Source organism: Chenopodium album, chromosome 26 (assembly GCF_948465745.1).
Source record: "Chenopodium album chromosome 26, dcCheAlbu1.1, whole genome shotgun sequence".
NCBI lineage: Eukaryota > Viridiplantae > Streptophyta > Magnoliopsida > Caryophyllales > Amaranthaceae > Chenopodium > Chenopodium album.
Window position 1 is genome coordinate 617789 of NC_137859.1, and position 23755 is coordinate 641543.

General features: G+C 39.1%; 1 pseudogene; it reads left to right on the forward strand.

The window, feature by feature from the left end:
• The first annotated feature begins 1632 nt into the window (after positions 1-1632).
• LOC145618599 (fatty acyl-CoA reductase 3-like) lies at positions 1633-16807 on the forward strand (annotated as a pseudogene).
• The last annotated feature ends 6948 nt before the right edge of the window (positions 16808-23755 follow it).

Sequence of the window (23755 nt, forward strand, 5' to 3'; positions counted from 1 at the left end):
GTAGGAGGACGGAGGACCGATAATGATTCAAATCGTAGCGCCAGCGGTTTATCTACTTAAAAACAAACCTTCACTTTGAAATTGTGTCGAATCTCTATTTACTGCCTCTGTTTTGCTAAGTGTTTCTCGATCTCTAATGCACTATTTTGACCATCAATTTCTTTGATTATGTATTAGAAATATATTGAAAATTTATAGTAATACGAATCAAATAAGATCAAACTTGATAATATTTTTTCTTATATATACACAAATACATATATTTAAAATTTAACCTTGTGAATAGTAAATGGGTATAACTCATTAAAACGGGGGTAGTATTAGCTTATTGCTGTAAAATTCAAGTATGTTACTTGAACTTCCTATATATTATAACTACGTTTATTCTAAATTTCTCCCCAATATTGTTTCAATTTCAACTATAAAAATAAAATAAATAAAAAAAAAATCAAGCATGTTCAATCTTTTCAAGTCAATATTTATAATGTTAAGAATATGTTTAGTTTACCATATTTTTACTTATCTAATTTGATCTGAACATAAAACAATGCACAACTTATTTTTTCTAATTATTTGATGTTAAAGTACTAAAGTAAGTCTAAACAAATGAAATTTGGACCCGATCTCTGATAGGGATCGGCCATGCTCCAAAGTTGGTTCCCAATAACTGACTATACTATGTATAGACTATGAGTTCGGTTTTCGGGTAAGAGCCTACCGCCCATGTGTTTAATATCCATACATGGGGTACTTGTATTTAATAGCGTGGTGTTGGGCATGTGATGATTGTTCATTTGGGCTTAAGTGATGGGTTGATACTATACCCATGTGGGTCAATGTCTATATGGGCTGCAAGCCTATTTGCATTGCCACTTCGTTACCTTCATTACAAGATTACATTCATTACATATTATTTGCAACTTCAAAGGATTGTACATACTTCTGAGCTAAACTTGCTTGAGAGTTGAGAGGGTAAAATAAAGAGAGTGTAAAAGTAAAATACATAGGAGCTACTCAAGATGCACTCTTATTTGCAACAAATGTTTTCTTTTCTTTGTAAGTTGTCATTTCTTTCCATCTCTCTCCTCATCACATGTATTCATATATTTGAAATCTTGAAGATAAAACTTAGATATTAACTGATGATTAAAACAACAAAACGTGAGATGAGAAGTGTTGTACGGAGTATTTTAAAAGAGAACAACTAAAGTATTAAAGACGACATAGACTTTACTTGGACAAAGAGTGGAAGAGCCAAGTTCTAATGATCTTTAATAATTGTAAAGACTTTATCAAGTAAGGTATTCGTTTGTAGTTGGGAAAATGGCATAAATTAGATTATGACGCTTAAGTGAACCATTAGCCAAAAAAATATAAATAAAAAAGCTTAATTGAACCAAACCCTTATGGAGTACGGAGTATTTATTATTTCTTGCAATTTGTCAATATTTACTACAGTAAATACTAATATAATCAAGTGTATATAAGCACTAGTGTACTACATGTATATTGGAGAGCCACCACAATTTCTTAAATATTTTCTATTAAATATCGATCACCTAAGTTAATATTCCTGCCTCTTAGTACGTACAGTATTATATTCAATCATCTTAATAATATAATAATTCAAAGATGGAAGCTGAAAACGGAGTTGAGTTTCTTTGCAACAAAACTCTTTTAGTCACTGGCGCCACTGGCTTCCTAGCAAAAGGTGATCACCTTATTATTAGCCTCATCTATGCAACTAAATTATTCAAAAAATTCTGATTTGATCTTGATTGGCTTAATTAATTAGATATTAGCCTTGATCAGTATGGGATATTATCCTTAATTAAGTAGATTATTATAGTATATTGTTTTCATTATTATATGCTCTTGAGTCTTGACTTATATAGCTAATTAACGTATTTTGCTCGTCTTTTTCAATGAAATACTTTCTTCTCTTCTCAAATGATAGTGCTCGTGGAGAAGATACTTCGAATTCAGCCAAATGTGAAGAAGTTATACCTTCTTATAAGAAGCAAAGATAACAAGTCAGCACTTGAAAGGCTACATGATCAGGTATATAGTACGTACTTGTATATAATATGATACGGAGTATTTAGACTTAGAAAAAATAATAAATACTCGTATTTGTATAAAGTTGATTGGTGCATCCAAGAATTCCTGAAATGATAGATGCACTATCTATGACGGGCGTATGATTTTGGCGTGCACGTATGGTTCATGCGCACCATACGCGCGCCACTATACATATACGTACGTAATTTAATTTGCTGAGGGGCATCAAGGTCGTTGTACGTGTTTCTCAAAGAAATAAAGTTAATCATCATTTATTTGATGATGTGTAGATCATAGTCAAGGAATTGTTTCAAGTGCTAAGAGAAGAACATGGAGCCGAGTTCGATAACTTCATATCTGAAAAAGTTGCACCAATTGACGGGGATACATCATTGATCAATTTGGGATTAAAAGACGATGACAGTGAAATATAGAAGGAAATTGACGTTATCTTTCATTCAGCAGCGGTGACTAAGTTCCAAGAGAGGTAACGTAATATAATGATCTTACATACTTATCATACGTAATATAATGAATGTAACTATATACGTTGTGTTTGGGTCCAATTTAGTCCAATTGGGCCTAGTCATTAAATGATCCAATTAAAAGCCCAAGGTCAAGGTTCAACTCTCCAATTGTGCTAAAGTCAAGATCAGCCCACAAGGCAAGTCAATTGGACCAAGGCCCACTTCTCCCATATATGCCAAGGTATAAAAGCCATCAATATTACATTTTTACACATATTCACACAAAGCCTCAACCAATTAATTCTCTTGCATAGCTTTCTCTCCACACATTGTACTGACTTTAGCATCGAATGGGCCTTCCTCGGCAACACCCCTGAGGCTAGTTTACGTGTGTTTGCTGTGCAGGAAATCCTCGGCCCAACATCACTTGGACAGAGCCCAGTCTTCACCATTTCATTGGACCTTCGGCAAGGTCCCATTGTTTTCACTCGAAACAATTTGGCGCCGTCTGTGGGGAAGACTTTCAAAAAAATCTTTAAACCAATTTCAATCGTTCTACCTCAATCTTAGTTCCAATGGCTAAGAATCGCAAGAACAAAAACGACGGTGCTTCTCCTCCGAGAAAACGCCGAAAATCACTAGGATGGGGTCCCTTGGAACACCCCACTCCTAGCCTGTCTCCTCCTCGGGATAGGAGCCCCTCCGCGGGACCCGACTCTCATGAGGAGCCTAGGGAGAGATCCGAATCTCCTATCATCCAGTCCAATCATCCACCGAGCCCGCCTCGGTCAAACGAGGACAACAGGTCTACTCAAAGGACCCAATCTCACGCCCGGAGCCAATCCCGGAGCATTCACACCCACTCTCGCTCTCAGCCGAGGACACCCTTGACAGGGCCCAACTCAGAGGAGGTAGTGAGAGCCTTAGAGGTCCTCATGGAAGCCATGAAGGCCCAGAACATGCCACCTCCACGCGACCGAACCCCTCCGCAAACCAGAAACCAGCGGAGGAACCTCGGCCAGGAGGGGGGGAAACTCTCCTCTTTCAAGGAGCTTGGCGAATGGGAGGAGGATACCTGGAGAACTGAGAGGGAGAGAAACAGGAACTCTCACTTCTTCGGGGAGTCTTCCACTCAGCTCACTACGAGCAGAACCCATGAGAGCAGCAATTCTGCCGAGGCCCAGACCTCCCAGCCAGGGACGAAAACCACTTCTACCTCTCTGAGAGGGCGGAGCGCGGTCCCTTCGGCTGGGAATAAGGGCAAGGCCGTAATGCTACCCTCCAGTTCTCCATTCGAGCAATGGATACTGGAATCTCATGTGCCGACGGTTAAAATCCCGTCGCACATTACTTATGATGGAACTTCGGATCCGAAGGACCAGATTGCCTCATATGAGGCTCACATGCATCTCTGCCCCAGGTCCGAAGCGACTTGGTGCAAGTATTTTCCAACCACTCTCAAGGGGGTCGCGCAAGCGTGGATCTCCAAGGGAGTTAAAGAAGGCTCAATTACTGGGTGGGACGATCTGTCCTCCAAGTTCAAGAGCAAGTTTTCCACGTCAAATCGCCGAGAGAAGACTACTGCAGAGCTCATGGGCCTGCAGCAAGGTGAGGCCGAGAGCCTCCGAGACTATCTGACTCGCTTCAGCAACGAGTCATCCAGCATTTCACAGCTGGACCAGGGGCTGGCAGTTTTCGCCCTTCAGCACGGTCTCAAAACTAGGCCGTTCTCCGACTTCATGGTCATGAATTCACCCAAGACCTTAGAGGGGGCATTGAATGCTTCGGATAAATTCATCCGAGCTGAAGAGTGGAACAAAACAAAAAACCAACCTCAATCTGGGGGAGGGAAACAAAAACAAAAACCCTCGTCTGAAGGCCAAGGCCAGAAGGCAAAGGGATAGGCGAAAGCCTCGGAACAATCTTCGGCCAACGAGTCGAAGAAAGAAAAATCTGCTCCTTTCGCGGGCAGATATAAATCATACACTCCGCTCTCTCTTCCGCACGCTAAGATCTACAGTGTGACGAAAGAGGAGCAGAGTTACAGAAAGCCGAGACCACTCCCCGAGTGGTATCAGCGAAAAAATAAGAATCAGTGGTGTGAGTTCCATGAATCACCGGGACACAACACTGAGGAGTGTATCTAGCTGAAGGACCAAATCGAGGATATGGTCCGGAAGGGATACTTGAAAAAATATATCGCGGATCACCGCGAGAAGAAAGAGGCTGAGAAGTCCGAAAAAGACTCTCGGCAAGAAATCGACTTCCCCCGAAAGAACAGCAAAACTGCGGAAGGAAAATTCCATCCAATCCATGTTATCTCCGGAGGAACATGCTCTCGGAGGGAGCACAAGCGTCACCTCAGGGCTCTGACCCACCAGGTGAATCATGCTGATATTCAGCAACCCCAGTCACCGGTGCCGAACATGACGTTCACTGCCGGGGGGTGACGTACCCTCACGAGGACCCGTTGGTGATCATCGCCACGGTGGCCAACCACGACGTCAGCAAAGTTCTAATCGACGGTGGTAGCGGAGCAAATATTTTGTTCCGAAAGGCCTATAATCAAATCAAGCTGAAGCCCAAGCACCTTACGCCGGTGTCCTACCCAGTATCCGGATTCAATGGGGCTTCAACTTATCCTGATGGGAAGGTTCTACTTCCTGTCACCATCGGCTGCGATGAAGCAGCTAGGAATGTCATGACTGAATTTCTAGTCATCGATGCTCCTTCAGTGTACAACGTGATCTTGGGGAGACCCATAATTCACGAGATCCAAGGGGTTGTCTCAACTTATCATTAGCTGATGGTTTACGTTTCAGACGCCGGTTTCCCCGAAAGGATCCAGGGCAGCCAGAAGAAAGCCCGAAGGTGCAACTACCTCAAGCCATCCACTAGTCGCCCAGACGATGACGATGAGGATGAGGAGGAGAAAGAAAAAGAAAGAGAGCCGAGCACAAAAAAGCCGAAAGGTCTAAGTGCTTCGGCCCAAGGTTCTGTACCCAAAGAAAAAGGGTCAGAAAAGGAAAAGGCGAGCTCTTCATCTGAGCCGAAAGACTCAAAGAGCCAGCCAAAAAAGAAAAAGTCTGGGACGCCTGCTGATATAGACAGTAGGCCAGATTGTGAGGAGTCCAGTCCATCAACAATGGACCTGGACAAGCAGACTGAGACGGTCGAGTTGGCCGAAGGAGATGCTGGAAAATGTGTAACAGTCGGGATGGACCTTGATCCGAGCACCCGTTGTGAACTTATTCAACTCCTTCGGGACAACAGAGATGTGTTTGCTTTTTCGGCAGCCGATATGCCTGGGATAAGTCCAGACCTCATCTCCCATAAGCTTAACGTCGACCCAACGTGTCGGCCAGTCAAGCAAAAGAAGCGGAATTACTCCGCAAATAAGAACCGAGACATCGCAGCCGAGGTCAAAAAATTGTTGGACGTAGGCTTCATCGAGCCTTGTCAATATCCAGAATGGCTTGCAAATGTGGTGATGGTTCAGAAGGCCAATGGTACCTGGAGAATGTGCGTTGACTTCACGGACCTAAATAAGGCTTGTCCGAAGGATTTCTATCCCTTGCCGAGAATCGATCAGCTAGTCGACTCGACGAGTGGCCACGCCTTGCTTAGTTTCATGGACGCATTCTCGGAGTATCATCAGATCTTCATGTACCCCGACGACCGAGCAAAGACGGCATTCATCACGAACGTCGGGGTGTACAATTACAAAATGATGCCCTTCGGATTGAAAAATGCGGGGGCGACTTATCAAAGGCTGGTGGATCAGGTTTTCGCCGATCAAAAAGGCCGAAACATGGAAGTTTATGTTGACGATTCAATCGTCAAAAGCAAAAACTCTGAAGACCATGTTAAGGACCTGGCTGAAACCTTCGCCACCTTAAGAAAGCATCAAATGAAGCTGAATCCGAAGAAGTGTGTCTTCGGCGTGAAGTTAGGGAAATTCCTTGGATTCATGGTCAGCAAGAGGGGGATTGACGCCAATCCCTCCAAAGTCAAAGCAGCTCTTGATCTTCCTGAGCCGAAAACAAAGAGGGACGTTCAGCGGCTCACCGGAAGAATGGCAGCCCTCTCGAGGTTCATTTCCAGAGCTTCGGACAAGGGACTACCTTTCTTCAAAGCCCTGAAACTCCCAAAAACAAAAGAGCTCGTTTGGGAAGAAGAGCAAAAAGAAGCCTTCAAGCAGCTCCGGGAGCATCTGGCTCAACTCCCAACTTTGGCTAGCCCAGTGGAGGGGGAAACTTTGTATCTGTACGTAGCTGTTAGCCCAGCTACCATCAGTGCAGTGCTGCTGAGGGAAGAAAATAAAATTCAGCAACCGATCTACTTTGTCAGTCACACTCTGACGGATGCCGAGACCCGTTACCCTCTACTCGAAAAAGTTGCCTTTGCAGTGGTGATAGCTGCTCGGAAATTGAGGCCCTACTTTGATTGCCATCAAATAGTGGTCTTAACTGATTAGTCGCTGGAAAAAGTTCTCGGCAAAGTTGAAAAATCTGGTAGGGTGGCCAAGTGGGCTTTCGAGCTCACTGAATTCAGCATCAGCTACCGGCCGAGAACAACCATCAAGGCCCAAGCTCTAGCGGACTTCTTGGCCGAATGCTCGTACCAAGAGACGTTAGACGATGAAAAGAAAATCTGGACCGTGTTTACGGATGGATCCTCCACCGTAAATGGTTCGGGGGCAGGGGTAGTGATAACCTCTCCCGAAGGCAAATCCTTCGAGTATGCACTCAAATTTTCTTTCAAGGCTTCGAACAACGAAGCTGAATATGAGGCAGCAATCGCTGGCCTAGAACTGTGCATCTCTCTGGAAGCCGAGCATGTCTGTCTGAAAACAGACTCTCAGCTAATTGCATATCAGATCGGTGGCAGCTACGAGGCCAAAGAGCCCTCCATGATAACTTATCTTGCCAAGATCAAATCAGTAATTGCAAAGCTGAGAACCTTTAAAGTGCAGCTGATCCCAAGGGGTCAGAATGCTCAAGCCGACGCACTCTCCAAACTTGCCAGTTCAACTCTCACTGAGCTGAACAGATCTGTATATGTGGAAGTGCGCAGAGAAAGAAGTGTCGACGAAGCACGTGAAGTGTGCTGCGCTGACCCAGAACCCAGCTGGATGGACCCCATCCTAGCTTTCAAGCTTCGGGGAGAAATTCCCGAAAACGGAATTTTGGCCTCCAAACTAAAGAGAACTAGGTCAAGGTTCATCGTCTTCAGGGGAGAGCTTCTGAAAAAGTCCTTCTCAGCCCCATTGCTGAAATGCGTGGGACCAACAGATGCAGATTACATCCTTCGGGAAATTCACCTCGGCATCTGTGGAAACCCACAAGGCATTGAGGGCCGGATATTACTGGCCCACCATGATCTCAGACGCTAAAGAGCTGGTACGAAAATGCGAAAAATGTCAAAAATTCGCACCAGTCATCCATCAGCCAGTTAGGGACCTTCAGCCTATCCTTAATCTGCTTCCGTTCGCCCAATGGGGGCTAGATATTTTGGGACCCTTTCCAGATGCACCGTACCAAAAAAGATGGTTAATAGTCGGCATTGACTATTTCAGCAAATGGATTGAGGCTGAAGCAGCTTCGAATATCACAGAGCAAACTGTCAGGAAATTTATCTGGCAGAACATTATCACTCGCTTCGGTATTCTGAAGGTATTTGTCTTCGATCATGGGAGGCAATTTGATAATTTACCGCTGAGGCGGTACACAGACCAGTTCGGCATCAAACTAGCATATTCAGCAGTATGTCATCCTCAAAGTAATGGCCAAGCCGAAGCTGCAAATAAACAAATCTTCAATGCTTTGAAGAAAAGAGTTGAAGATCAAAAGTCCAAGTGGATAGAGGAACTTCCAGGAACCCTCTGGTCACTTCGGACAACTGAAAAAGAGGCCACTATTAACCACTTCTCGTCTGGTGTATTCACCTTTCGAGCTGGTGTATGGTGCCGAAGCCGTTCTTCCAGTGGAAATCGGCTCTGAAAGTTTACGAGTGCACCACTTCTCGGCTAAGAACGAGCAACTTATGAAGGAATCCCTCGATTTCCTCGACGAAGTAAGAGACTCAGCCCGAGACAGAATGGCTGCTTATAAGCAGAGAATCAGCAAATTTTATAACCGGAGGGTCCAAGCAAGGCCTCTCAAAATTGGAGACCTTGTCCTTCGGAATGCTGCTGCAGTTCAGAAAGGCCGAATCCATGGGAAACTCTCAGCTGCATGGGAGGGACCCTATGAAATTCATGATGAGCTTCAGCCAGGAACATACCAACTTCGTCAGTTAGATGGAACTGAGCTGAAAAATCACTAGAATGCTGATGTACTTAAGAAATATCATGTGTAAACCTTTCGGGGTAGAGCAATCTTTGTAAGTACATTTTGAATTATTAATGAAAGGCTTCAGAGCCACCATTTCTATAATTTTTGCAACTTTTTATTTTTTCAAGTTTTCTTTATTCTATCTACTCTTTAAGGGTTTTTATTCAGCCTCGTCTGAAACCTTCGCCTTCGGGTAACTGGGTTCCAGATTGCTGACAAACTCGTCTTTTTAAAGAACTCTGGTCTTTCAGCTGAAGTTAAACTTCAGTAAGACTTGTTCTCCAAAGACATGAGTCCATGGACAAGTCTGGGATATTGCCTTAGCTGAGCCTTGTATCCCAGAGAGCCATTATCTGAAACATTGCCTTCAATTGGCCTTGTGTTTCAGATATCCATTTTTAAAGATAGACAGAAAACTAAGGATAATAGCAACTATTAGAAATTTTTTATTCAGCTTCGTCTGAAAGTTAAAGAAACCCAACTCAGTAATCCAAAGACTCGAGTCTTCAGATCACTAGGGGGAGGCAAGAGGCACTATCAGTGCAAGTTTATCTTCAGCAGAATTCTTCGAGCTGAAAGCTTTGTACTTAGCAAATTTTTGCGAAATTTCTTAAGTTCAGAAACAGTAAAGCATTCAAAATAAGACAAAGCAATTGAAGAAAAATGCATCAGATAAAGCTCAAATGCTCAGAAAACGAGCTACAAAGTTCAAATGTCTTAAAGACATAATAAAGCATCGGCAGCCGCCCACAAGCGGAAAATTACAGCTGCCGAGGTACATGCAAAAACAGATAAAGTAGTTTGTACATCAAGGCAAGCTGAAGCAAAAAACAAGGCAAAAAATTTCAGAAGCGGCAAGTCTAAAGTTGAGCGCATGATGAACCGCAAGATTCTGAAGACGACTGCCCGAGTTCCTATGCTTTAGCCCGAGGATCAGACTGATCAGCAGCGCTGGGTCCCATAGTGGCCTCAGCTCCAGCAGCAGATGAAGCAGGCTGTGCACCCTGCTGAGCCTCCCTTTCTCGTTGTTCAGCTTCAAGTTCCCTCCTCTCTTCTTCTTCTTCGGCTTCCTCAGCAGCAAGGATTTCAGCTTCGACTGGAGTTGGGAACTTCATATGAGGGTCTGCTGGGTCCTGGATCCATTCAGCACACTTGGACCAGTCCAGCTTTGGCTCAGCATGAAGACAGACTCTTCGGAACACTCTGACCCCATTCTTAAAGCCCATATCGTACTCTTCTTGGGTGTAGATACGGACCTTGAGTAGGGCTTCAGCATCTGCCAGCTTCTTCTGTACCTCCTCCAAGTCCTTCTTGGATTGGTTCAGCTCATCAGTGAGCTTGGAGGAGGAATCCTTCTGCTCGTTCAGCTCTTGTTGAACTTTTGAAGCTTCAGTCTTCATTTGGGTCAGCTCATCATCCTTGACCCTCAGCTGATCCTCAGCCTCTTGAAGCTTGACTCTCTGAGCTTCAGCAGCAGTAGCAGCCTTTGAGAGTTGGACATCCTGAGACTGGAGCTTTTCTTCAGCAGCCATCCTACTGGCTTCCAAAGCTTCTAGCTTTTGTTGCACCTCAGCCTGTGCAGCAGCTCCTTCTCTGATTTTGCTCTCAATAGCAGCCTTGAATTTTGAGATGTCCACTCCCAGATGATCCCGAAGGAAGTTCTCCCCTTCTATCAGTGGGGGAAAAACCTCCTTCTCCATGGCAGGGCAGAAGGTTTGGAGGGCCTCAGCAGCTTTCTTCTCATATTCTTCTCCCTCCTTCTGCTTCTCTTCAGCCGCTGCTTGCTTCAGCTGAGCAAGTTTCAGGTCCTCAACGACTACCTTCCTTGCATGTTCAGCAGCATCAACCCTATCTTGTAGGGAATCTATCAGCTCTACAGTGAGAGTCTGATTGTGCACAAACTAAAAACAGAGGCACAAGTCAGTTTAAAAAAAAAAAAAAAAAAAAAAAAAAAAAAAAAAAAAAAAAAACTGAAACTGAACTGAAGAGCTGAATTGAAAAATAAAAGCAAGGGGAGATTTACCTACATCATCAGTAGTTGATTTGACCTTGCAGGGTCTGGAACTGATCTGCTGGATTCGCCCATCCCAGCAGTGGCCTTCAGCGACCAAATCCTTGCCCTATCTACTTCGGTTAAGCCGGCCAAATTGCCGAAGTAGGCTGCAGCACCTTCTCGGTTCTGACCCCATATAAGATCCCAGATGTGATCTGGAATTGGAATGCGGGGGGCCGAGAAACCCATTTCTCCAGAGTGCAGCGTCTGGAAGAAGGGAAGGAAGACTCGGGAACTTCCTGAGCCTTGGATGGCTCAGCGTCTTCTTCTTCAGGAGCCTCTTCCTCCTTCTCAGCAGAGTCAATTATTATGACCTCCGCTTCTTCTTCGGAGGTGAGGACGAAAGCCTCAACCTCCCTCGCAATATCAGCTGAGAAACCCTCAGTAACGGGCTTCACAGCACTTTCAGCATTGTGCTCAGCAGCACTCTCCTGAACCTCTTCCTCCTCTGGAACCCCTCCCTTGGGATCGAGAGTTTTCTGATCCACCTCCATCTCAGGAGGTGCTGGAGGGGTCTTCGGCGGAGACTGAGGTGGTGGCTGAGGAACCCTCGGCGATCCACCGCCTTCCTCAGGTTCCTGAATGCTAATGCCGACGGGCCTCGGCCTCGTCTGGAAGTCGTGGGGGCCGATGATGGCCATCCTTCTTCTTTTGCGAAGGGGCTGCTCGTCCATATCTGATTCTTCGGATTCCTCCTGGACTTGGTCTTCGGGACGAATGGGAGCTATCCCTTCTCTCTGTCTTTTGCTCTCTGCAAAAGACAGGGGGGCAGGAAGAACGTGAGTAAAAAAAAAAAAAAGAAACTGAAGCCTGAAAAGCTAAGTATAACTCACCGAGGTCTTCAGCAAAGCCTCGTCTTCGGCCTCAGCTGCCCTTGCTGCTGCTTCTTCCTCAGCAGCCCTGGAGGACCCTTCTCCTCCTTCACAAGCTTCAATAGCTCGTGCAACCTCTTCGGCTGTACGAGCAGCTTCGAGTTCCTCGTCCAATAACTGGCACCAAGGATCTCTCTTCTTCCACCAAGGATTCTGCCGCTGATAGAGGGTAGAAGCTTCGATCTGAAAGTGAGTCGAGTCCAGATGAACGTCTCGATCTTTCGATTCAGTGATGGAGGGGGCCCGAGTCAAGATGGTCCTCCCTTGGTCAACGCCGAGACGCTCGTAGTCAATCCTGGCAGTGACCTCGTCCAGCACTGAACATAGAAAATAAGTACAAATCAGTTCAGCAACATCAAAACGCTGAATAAATTACAAATGCGAAAGCAAAGAGATAAAAAGAAAAGGCTTCGGCCCCAGCCGAAATAGCTTACCATCTTTAAACTTTCGGCTGAGGCCGACAGCAGCAAGCATATGCTCCTGAAAGATGTAATGGTTATCAGGGAGCCAGGTTGCTGGAATGGTCTTCAGACGACCTCTCCCCCTTGGGTTATCAGCCTTCCCAAAAATATTGGCCTGATTGAGATTATGATCTCCTTGGCCATCATTTTCTAAGGGACCCAAGCTGAGCATCTCTGGGTCGGGATTGGAGAGGTATCGGGGGGCGCTGAAGACGAAGGGGTGGTCAGGATCTGTGGGCGCCCTAACCCAGATCCATTGGCCTCTCCACCCCTTATCCGAAGAATCGTTCGGCCACATTGTCAAATGTCGGGGCCGAGACTCAATCCGAAACCACCCAGGACCATGATGTCCATGCCCACTCTGGGTATTCGGCACCAACTTATGGATTTTCTTGAAACAGTGCAAGTTGGGGATATACTTCATAAACTTGCAGACCCACAAGTACGTCATCACCCTTCGGATGCTGACGGGAGTTAGCTGACACAGGGAGATCCTGTAGTGAATCAGCAAATCTCGGACAAATAAGTCCAGAGGGAACCTTAGCCCATACTGAAGCTGTCTTGTGTACACCCCCACATACCCCGGGGGTGGACGATGGATTCTATCCGATGCAACGGGCATTCTGCACCAATACCCATCAGCTTCCATTATGCCGTAGTGCAGCTCTATTTGCTCAGCAAACCGGTACGCATTGGCATGCTCAACCCACCAAGAGTAGGGGCAGTTCTTTACCATGGCTGAGGCAACCTCAGCGTCCTCCCATTCCTGAAATCCAGGAAGAACATCCCAAAGGTCGGCGGGGACTCCTTCGTCCCGCCCAGAAACGCTCGGCTCCTCCGTTCCTTTAGGAGGCGCCGATGAAATTGGGGTCGCCCTAATTCCTTCAGCAGGGTCAGACCCCACTCTTTGTCCGTTCTAGGTCCCAGTCCTGTTCCTGGGATCGGGGAATTGCCTTGCCCTTCTTGGAGCACGGGCCCTACCTCTAACTCCTCTCACCATTGTTGAGTTTCGAAGAAAAATTCGAAAAAAGGGGAAAGAGTTCGAATTCGAAGAAAATCAAACTAAAATCAAAGGAAATTACCTTAATCTGAAGCGGAATTTGCCGATCTACAAGTTGGTAGTGACGAATTTCAGTTTCTAAGTTCAATATTCGGGGAATTTGCGAAGTTTTGATGAGGATTCTTGGGTTTTCTCAAGAGTTTTGGGTTCGTGTTTGTGAAGAAGTGAGGAGAGATAGTGCGCTTCCTTGGTTTTATTTCCGGAAATGGGAATTTCAGGAGTCCGCGCCTTAATTTCTCTTAAATACCTCATTAAGTAACCATTAAACACACGTCCCTATGATTAACCACCCATTATCCGTCCAACTTCCATAAATTATCCATCCAGCCGCCGTTATTTCATTAATTGTGGTTTAAATTCAAACTTTTTGGATTAATTAAATCATTTACTTCCCTCCTTTTTATGATTAATTAAACCCGAACCGTCATACTTCCAAATCTGGTCTGGGGGGCAAGTTGTTTGGGTCCAATTTAGTCCAATTGGGCCTAGTCATTAAATGATCCAATTAAAAGCCCAAGGTCCAGGTTCAACTCTCCAATTGTGCTAAAGTCAAGATCAGTCCACAAGGCAAGTCAATTGGACCAAGGCCCACTTCTCCCATATATGCCAAGGTATAAAAGCCATCAATATTACATTTTTACACATATTCACACAAAGCCTCAAGCAATTAATTCTCTTGCATAACTTTCTCTCCACACATTGTACTGACTTTAGCATCGGAGGGGCCTTCCTCGGCAACACCCCCGAGGCTAGTTTACGTGTGTTTGCTGTGCAGGAAATCCTCGGCCCAACATCACTTGGACCGAGCCCAGTCTTCACCATTTCATTGGACCTTCGGCAAGGTCCCATTGTTTTCACCCGAAACACGCTGTAATAATTTGTTGTTATTTAATGTCAATGGTAATTACGCATGCAGGTATAATCTGTCACTGGAAATTAACACCCTTGGGGCTAAAAATGTGTTGCAATACGCAAAGACGTGCCCAAAACTGCAGATTCTTCTTCATGTGTCAACTGGTTAGAATTTCAGATCACTTTGCGTTCGTTCTTTTATAATTTAGCTTTCCCACATACATTCTCTTTCTGATAACTCTATTTCCCACAACCCTTAAAAAAACTACCCCTAATCCATTCATCTAGTACTAATTTTAGCATATATAGTATGTACTTTCTTGTTAAGCTGGTAAAATTAAAGAAGTACTAATATTAGCATTATTCTTGCTAATAAGCTAATAAAAAGAAGTACAAGTATATAGAATAGATGATAAACTTTTTGTTTCATTAGCTTATGTTTGCAGACAAAAGGCAGGACTAATACCTGAAACCCTGTGTAAGACATTAAGCGACATGGTTGGGTTAGACATTGAAGTAGAAAAGAAGTTAGTTGCTAAAACTTTGAATGATCTCACTAGGAAGGGAGCTTCCACAAAGAAAATCCGAGATACCATGAAAAGTTTAGGCCAAAAAAGGTAAGTACGTTTCGATTTTTAAAACAAATTCATTACTTAGCTAAGCTACGCAAAGAAGCAAGTATATATTGTACAGTGCATACTAGTATAGTGTAAGATTTGTTATGTCATTGTGACTTTGGTTAATTGGGCTTCTATACATGTAGGGCGAATATGTACGGATGGGTTAATACGTACGCGTTCACAAAAGCAATGGGAGAAATGCTTATATGGGAGCACAAAGAAGATTTACCAATAGTTATTGTTCGCCCTACAATGATTGGTAGTACTTACAAAGAACCATTTCCTTGTTGGATCGAAAGTGTAGGGTAAGACTTTTTTATAACTACGATTTTATTTGCTTAGAGATTATTTGATAAACCCTAATTAAGCTACTTTCTAAACTTAGCTTATATGATCTTATTTTCTTAAAATAAGTAAAAAAATAAGATGAGGAAACATATAATATGATAATCGATGTATTGAAATGGTGCTTAATTTCTCATGTTCACTCTTCTTCTTCTTCTTTGGCCATGTTAACATTTATTGAAGTAACTAACAATTTGTTCTATTTTCTTTATCTTCGTTGTTGTTTGTTGACAGAAGCATAAGCATGCTTTCAATTGTATATGGCAAAGGACTAACTCATTTTACGCACGCTGATAGTAACGCTATCATTGATATGGTGAGTGGAATTTTATTACGTACTACTAGTCTACTACGGCCTACTTTCAATAAAGTTAGTAAAATCAATCATAATTGTACAACTAATTAAAAGGTAAGTGCAACTATATCGTGCAACTATATGTTGACATGGGTAAAAAAAATAGAGGGGAGTATAATATGAGTACTAAACTACCAATAATTTTTCTTATAAGAGCCCTTATTTCTTACTTTGCATAGGGCCCATAAAATGTCAAGAACGGGGCTGACTAGAGCTTTGGCCTAAAAACGCATTTTTGGGCTACCCAAATCCGCACTCTTTTTTCTATTGATGGTCCGCTCTATTTGTGACCAATATATTATCTAAATGGATATTGGATGATTGCAGATTCCAGTTGATATGGTGGTAAATTCAATAATCATGGGAATGGCGGCAAATGCAAATAAACCATGTTTAACAATATATCATGTGGGTTCATCTTTGAGAAATCCGTTAGCTCTACATAAGTTGGTTGAAAACAATTATCGATACTTTAACAAAAACCCATGGATTGATGCTCAAGGAATACCAGTAAATATTAAGAAAGCCTTGTTGGTGAAAGGTCGACTCCATTTTTCTATGTTTTTGGTGCAGGATATCCTTAAATTAATGGTATGTTGATGCAAAATGTTTGATCATAAATATTTTTAATCTCACATTAGCAAAAATTATAAAAATTAGATTTTATTAATGTACTCACAAAACGAATGGAATAATAACTCATATGATTATGTTTGTTCTCACGGAGTATATATAAGAGAAATTTAGAAGATCCCATCATATTTTTTTATAATGAAAATTGTTTATCACTATAGAGAATAGACACACTAATTTTGTCAAGTCAATATATGATATTATAGGTGTTGAAAATAGTGGATGGAGCATCATGCCATAAATTCAAGGTTAATCAAGAAAAACTTGAGTTTCAGATAAAAGTATCAGCGAAAATGGCGATGGTATTTAGGCATTATTTGTTCTTTGCTGTCATGTAAGTTCAAAGATTTATACATATCTGTATATAATTTCATCTTCGATTTTGGTGTTGCAAAAATAAAATTCAAATAAGTGTTCGTTTGATTGAAAAAAATAAATAAATAAATAAATAAATAAAATAAAATAAAATTGTACAGTTATAATCTGATTTTAGTTTTGTAATAAAAGTATTAATAAATTGAATTAATATGATATGATTGCAGCTTTGATGATGAGAATACTGAGAGGCTAAGGAGAACAATGGGCAAAGAAGGAATGGATGAAAAAGTTTTAAACTTTGATCCCAATTGTATTAATTGGGATGACTATCTTTTTAACAATCACATTCCAGCAACTGTCAAATACTTGTTTTGATATTTCATTTCCTTAATTGTATTTTTTTTTTTTTCTTTGGAAAACCTTAATTGTATGTTTGGATGGTGTTGTATTGTATCATTTGGGTAACAATCTTTATTTTTAAAAAAAAAAACAAAAAAAAAAAACCTACTCCGTAATAATTAATTATTCTAATACGATTGCAATTTTGATGACGAAAACACCGAGAAGCTAAGGAGAGCAATGAGCAAAGAAGGAATGGATAAGAAAGTTTTCAACTTTGATCCCAATTCTATTAATTGGGATGATACATCTTATTATTAACAATCACATTCCAGCTATAGTTAAATACTTATATTTATATTTTATTTCCTTTCTCAATCTATACTCTTATGTTAAACTTTATATGTCAATGATATCATACGTAATACGAAGTAATTTTTATTTTGCTCTTATGGCCGACGAAAACTATATGTCACCTTTGTTTGATTATTCTTATTTCAAGCATCAACAACATTAATATATTTTTTTTGATGCAAATGAGGATATTTCATTTCATTTCATTTCTTCCCCCCCCCCCCCCCCCCCCCAAAAAAAAAAAAAAAAAATTATATTTTTGGTCTATTATAAGGTGTTTTTTTTTTCTTTTTTTTGTAGAATTATAAATTGAAGTTAAGAATTTAACCATACATAGTACATGGATTTAGGAAAGTTTGAGAAAAAGTTTCAATAAGTTAGCACTATATATTGTGTAAGAGTGTACATTTTTTTAGGTAAATTTGTCATAATATGTTCACGTTTTTGCGAAAAAAAATATTATATGTTCAACGTGGTTAAAAGGGTCCTTATAAGCTAAGTCACGTACTTTTGTTGTGAGGAGGGAACTTGACATCGAAATATGGTCGTTGACTTTAATTTTCCGGTGTTGACCACCATGCACATGGCATGTGATGTGTTAAAAAGGCGCTTATGTTCTTTTCTTCCCCACATTTTCACTTTCTCTCTCTTTCTATCCCAAAATTTTCTCTAAAAATTCCTTCTCTTTCTTCAAAATCATGAGGGAAAAAAGAAGGAAAAGACATTTTTTAAAAACATCACGTGCATTTCACGAGTTAAGTGCACACTAGGGTACTCAACTTTAGTAAAAGTTGCAGTTAGAGTGCCCTAGTTGCAAAAGTTGCAAAGAGGGTACTAAAAAGTAACATCGTTAAAGTTCTGTCAATTTTCTTCATTTGGCCCAATATATACAACTCCCATGTTAAGTCATGAAGGCCGTCAAAAAAAAAAAAGTTAAGTCATGAAGGATACAATGATATATTTTGTTGCCGCCTTTTCATTTTTCCTTTCAACGAACTCCCAAGTTAATGTTTTTCCTTCAGTCATTTTTCTTCAATCACACATTTACACCATTTTCACTGTTTTTTTTTATTTTTTTTTTATTTTTTTATTTTTCACTCCATTATCATGGTTGAAGAGAATAATCCATGGCTTGGACCACACTTGTCTCCCGCCAAAGATATGCATAATGTAATTTTCACTTTTTTACTTCTTTTTTGTAATTTGTGTAATTTCATTTATTTAATACTTGTTGTTGATAAAATATAGTTATAATTTTGTTTAATAAGGATTGTGATTATGTGGCTAGTAATTTTTTATTTTGAGGTTTAGGGTTTTGTTCTGTTTTAATTTTCTTCTCATTTCAATTTTTTTGGTAAGAATTTTTTTTTAAAGTATGAATTAACAATTCTAATTGAACAATATAATTCAACAGTATATGTGCTTGAATATTGATAAAATTTCAATCTTTTTAAATTTGAAGTTGATGTTATGAATAAATTTTAATAAATGAAATGATTTTTTTTTTTCTAATTATCACTCTTATTTGTTTTGTTTTTTGTATGTTGTTACAGATTTTCAATTTAATCCTTGTTTGATAGTGCACCATGGTGGATTTTGGTCAGTTTATACTTGACAGTGGACTAGTGTATAATGGTGGGAAAGTTGATGTATTTGAGGACATCCCTGATGGTGTTTTTGTTTAAAGTATGAAGACCTTTTGATTTTAATTTTTTTTTTTTTAAACTTTGGACAAATTTTTTTTTTTTTTCCATTTTTGTGTGAAGAATGCTACCTAGAGCTGTTGGTGTTGATAAGGATTAATTTTTTTGACGGTTGGGAAGTGATGAAAAGTTGGTTTTGCAACTATGGCATCTAATTTGATTTTTTTTTTTTTTTTTTGATTCAGTTAACAACATACTTAACAGAATGTGTTTAGAGTACCCTGACTGCAACTTTTGCAACTAGGGTACCTAAACTACTGCAACAATCATGAAAGTTTAGTACTCATGACTGCACTTAACTCTGCATTTCACATAATGGTCAATGTTGAAAAAGTAAGGTCAACGGCCTTATTCTAAAGTTGAGGTCCCTCCCCATAAGAAAAGTGACTTATAAGGAACTTTTTAACCACTTTGAACATTTAAGGTCTTTCTTCACAAAAAAGTAAATATATAAGTACCTTTTGACAAATTTTTTTTTTTTTAAAAGCAAAGTTTATTCATTTCTGAACATCAATCATTCAATAAAATGAATGAAGTATCAAATTAAATTTCTAGAAAAATTATATGCATTTAACACAAAACAGCGAATTTCTTGTCAAAGTGTCTATCATGGGAACTATTTTCAGCAACTAAACAGGAAGGCATAATGAAAGTTGATTATTGATACGAATCAAGACCACAATTAAGTATGCAGAATTTCTCAAAAAATAATAAATTGTATGCAGAAATCTTTCCACATCAAAATAATACAATTTCAAATCTCAACTACATAGTTGATTAGGGTAAACACAATTAATTTGAGTAGACACGTCAAACATTAATAATTTAAGTAGACTATTGCCTAAACTACAAATCTCCATAATTATATTAATGTATATTAATGCTTTTTCTGAATTTGCTAATAACTTTTTAAATTACTACAGCAACATAATCTTTAAACCCGCTTGGGATATGAACTGCATAGAATGAGTATCAATTACGGAGTATTTTTTTAAAAGATTATTTCATCACAATATATTTAATAATTTAAAAGTCTTTTTTTTTTTTTTTACAAGTTTGTTCTTAAAACTAGTCCCACCTGCAGGTTGTTATTTTGTATGTTGCACCTACATACTTAGCTTGATTATAGCATGTTTGAAAGACTTAATATGTTGCACCAATTTAGCTTGTTTGTATTTGGAAAACTATGTCTAACTCACCAAACCCAACTCGAAAGTAACCCATTTTATGTATTGATATAATTTGTATGAACACAATGATTTAGCATGACACTCGGTGGCGGATGCAAGTGTAACTTAGTGGGGTCCCTTGACCCCACTTGAACATGAAAAAAAAAATTTATATTATAAATTTTTTTTCCAATAAAAATTGCTTATTTTTTAATTGAATGACCCCATTAAAATTTATCAAATGTATTTTGATCCCGTTGAAATTTTTTTTCTGAATGCATCACTGATGGCACTGCACAAATTCAAACTAGGCCTGATGATCAGATGCGGTTGAACCTAACCCTTATTATATGTAATGCTCCATATGTTGTTAGATTAGTGATGATGCAAAATTTCATAATATCAAAGTTTTTAAAATATTACTAACACACACTTATGGATAATAGTTTGTATGTTACAAGACCTAATTAGCCTGTATATGGTCATATTTTTCTCTGAACTGATGCGCTTGGCCTTGTCTCATTTAAAACATGTTATTAATATCCGCAAGACTGCAACCATATTTGATTAAATAAATGATTGATCACTCACGTCTTATCTTTTCCAATTTCGTAATGCGTTCAACTAGGTATGGTGGAATTAGAGGTATTAATACGGGTATATGAGTCTGTTCGGTGAGGTTTGAACGAGCCTATCTTAAAGTTCAGTCATGTTAAATTATTGTGTTGATACGATTTAAAATCTGAATTGAATTTCTTATACGAGTCAAATCAGATTGATAGATCGAGTCAGTTACCTTTAGGTAGAACCCAGCCAAGCAGCCAATAATTGTACTGTATTTGTGTAATCCCCCGTATTTTTAAATATATTAGTAATGAAATTATATTTTATTCATAATATTTATTTGTATTTTTTTCGGATTTAATTTCAAAAGTTTCAAATTATTTTTGGGTTTGATGAACGATTTTATTACAAAGAACTTTTTATGAACCTTTCTTCACTAATTTATATCCAGCAAACAAACCAAACCCACTTTCTTTTCTTAATTGGCCCATTAATTTTATGAGGCCCAATCTTAAAACTAACCCTACACCACTCTCTCTCCTATAAATACCCCATACATCCCCAAAATTTCCCACACAAAAAGGTTAGTCTTATTTTCATCCTCCTTTGTTTCATTATTTTGCTTAATGTTATTTTAATTGTTTTGGGTTTTGATTTTAGTATAAAGATTATATTTTTAGTATTAAATTATATTTTAATGGTATAAAGATTATAAATTTCAGATTATATTTATGTTATAAATTTCATATTTTATGAATTATAAACCTAGGGTTTCAATTTATTGAAAATCATGATTTTAGGGTTTTTATGAACAATTGATTTAGGGCTTTTATAGTAATGATGTTTTGAAATTTTGGTGATTATATTACTAATTAGTTTCCAGATTATTTTGAACACGTAAATTCGTATTTTAATGTTTAGATTTCGGTTCGTTAATATTAATCCCGTTTTAATCCCGATTAGGTTCCGAACTCATCCGATTTTGACAAAAAAGTAGTGTTTTCCATGTGGAAACGATGTTTTAAGAAAGACTCACTACCTTTGGTAGTGAGAACCACCCTCTCGTGGCCAAATTCTGCCTCTAAATATGATTTTCGGGCAGTTTTTCATTTTTAACGAAGTTTTTTATTTTTAAAATTTTATCCTTGAGTTTGATTAATAAAATTAATTATTTTTAAAGTTAATTAAGCATATAAATATATGTTTTATTTATTTTAATAAGTTTTTCATCATATTATATTGTTGGAAATTACTTGGGATAGTAATATTAATTGTTGGTTGTTTTCTAGGAAGTGATTATTCCCTAGGAGAATTTTAAGTGATTAAAAGTGGCTCAAAAGGATTGTTTGTATGAGGTACGTACATGTCTACTTCGTTATATAGTATCATGTTTAGGTACCAAAAGGAAAGAACTTAGTTTCATGATTAGGGAACACTTGGATGGAAATTGTTTGGTTACACATTGATTTAATTCATGTGCTTATGTTTATGAAACATGTTTTGGTGAATTGATTATGTTTGTATGGAATTATGGATGCAAACATGTTGAATTATATTGGATAAAATGTTTGTATGGAATGTTGATACAAGCATAATTTTATTGGATTGGTTTGTTAACCACATTTGGTTTATTAAAGGATTGGAATTGAATGGTTTAAGTGGAATGAATTTATTAATTATTCCACAAGGTTATTATTATTTATTTATTACTCAATCATAACTTGTTAGTATGTTGAGTAAAGGTGGATTAAGCCGAAATGGCTAGGTGAGTTGACTATGTTCAACAATTTTGGATAATTTGGAAGTTTAATGGAATTAAAGGTTAATTTGTGATGTGATCACCATTGTCTTAAATAAGATTAAAAACGAATTGATGTATGATTGTTATGTATGGTCTTCTTGATTGAGTCGGCTATTAATTAAAATTGTAATCACGTAAAGTGAAACATGGATGAGCAATAAAACTCTGGAAAGCGTGCACTTCTAGAGTATTGACAATTATGGGTTGGGGTACACGGTGGTAGCCCGTGGCTTTTCGAGGCTTGTTTGATCAACATGTCCTCTTCTCTTTTGGTATTTACATTTTAATTTATAATGAAAGTTAGATGGGATCCTAGACTAACTTTGTGAGAATGGAGTCGCGCCCATTCTTGCATCGCGCTAAACTTTTATTTCAAATGGTCATTTGGGACCTGGATTGGACAACCTGGTCTATTGCTTACTCCAAACTAAATTAAATTTATTAAATTGAATATGATGAGTCAAGTGTTTGGAATTGGTTAGTAAGTATGTTGAGTCAATTGAATTGTCTAAGTGTGGAGACTTGATTAATGAATTCGTGTTGTATGTTTAATTACTTTAATTAATTGAGCATGCTAGGTTTGGTACGTTGTAGCTTGTATGTACTCAGCTTTGCTGATTGCGTGCTTTTGTGTGTGTTTTCTTTTGGTCATGGCCTTCGCCTTTCAATGACCCTGTGATGATCCAATTATTACACTTGTATTATTGGGGAGCAGTATTGCACAGGTTAGCTTGATGATGTGCAGTTCGGGATTTGACAATCGCATTGTCAAGGGATGGTGTGATTGAGTGTATTCGTTCTTTGAAATTATTTATGCTTTGCAATTTCATTTATGTTTTGGATTTTTAATATTGGTTTGGTTTTAAATAAGGGCCTTATATGGTTCCAATTTGTAAGCTTTGACTTATTCGTTTTCTAAATTGTGTTATTTTAAATACTTAAGTTTGATTTTTCCGCTGCGATACTTTGATAAAGCCTTAACGTTTTAACACGTGGCGGTAACATGTCAATGGTTCTCCACTATTTTATTTAAAGTAAGTGGTTTGAAAAAGGGAGAATTATTGGGGTGTTACAAAGTGGTATCTGGGAGCTTAGGTTCGATTTAATTACCACTAAAATTAATTTAAAGTTTTTAGGCGCCTAACGTTTTAAATCTAATGAGTTTATTCGACTACCTTATTTAAAGTTAACTTAGATTTTCAAAAATTATTCTATTCTAATATATTTATTTCGGCATTTAATAAAAAAAGTTTATTTATTTGTTTTATATATTTTCAAAGTATTTTTGTTATTTTGAAATAAAATGAATTTAATTATTTATTTTTATTCCTAACTTGTGTGCTTATTTTGCTTATCGGTGAGATTTGGGTAGCATTAGAAAGGGCGTATAGAA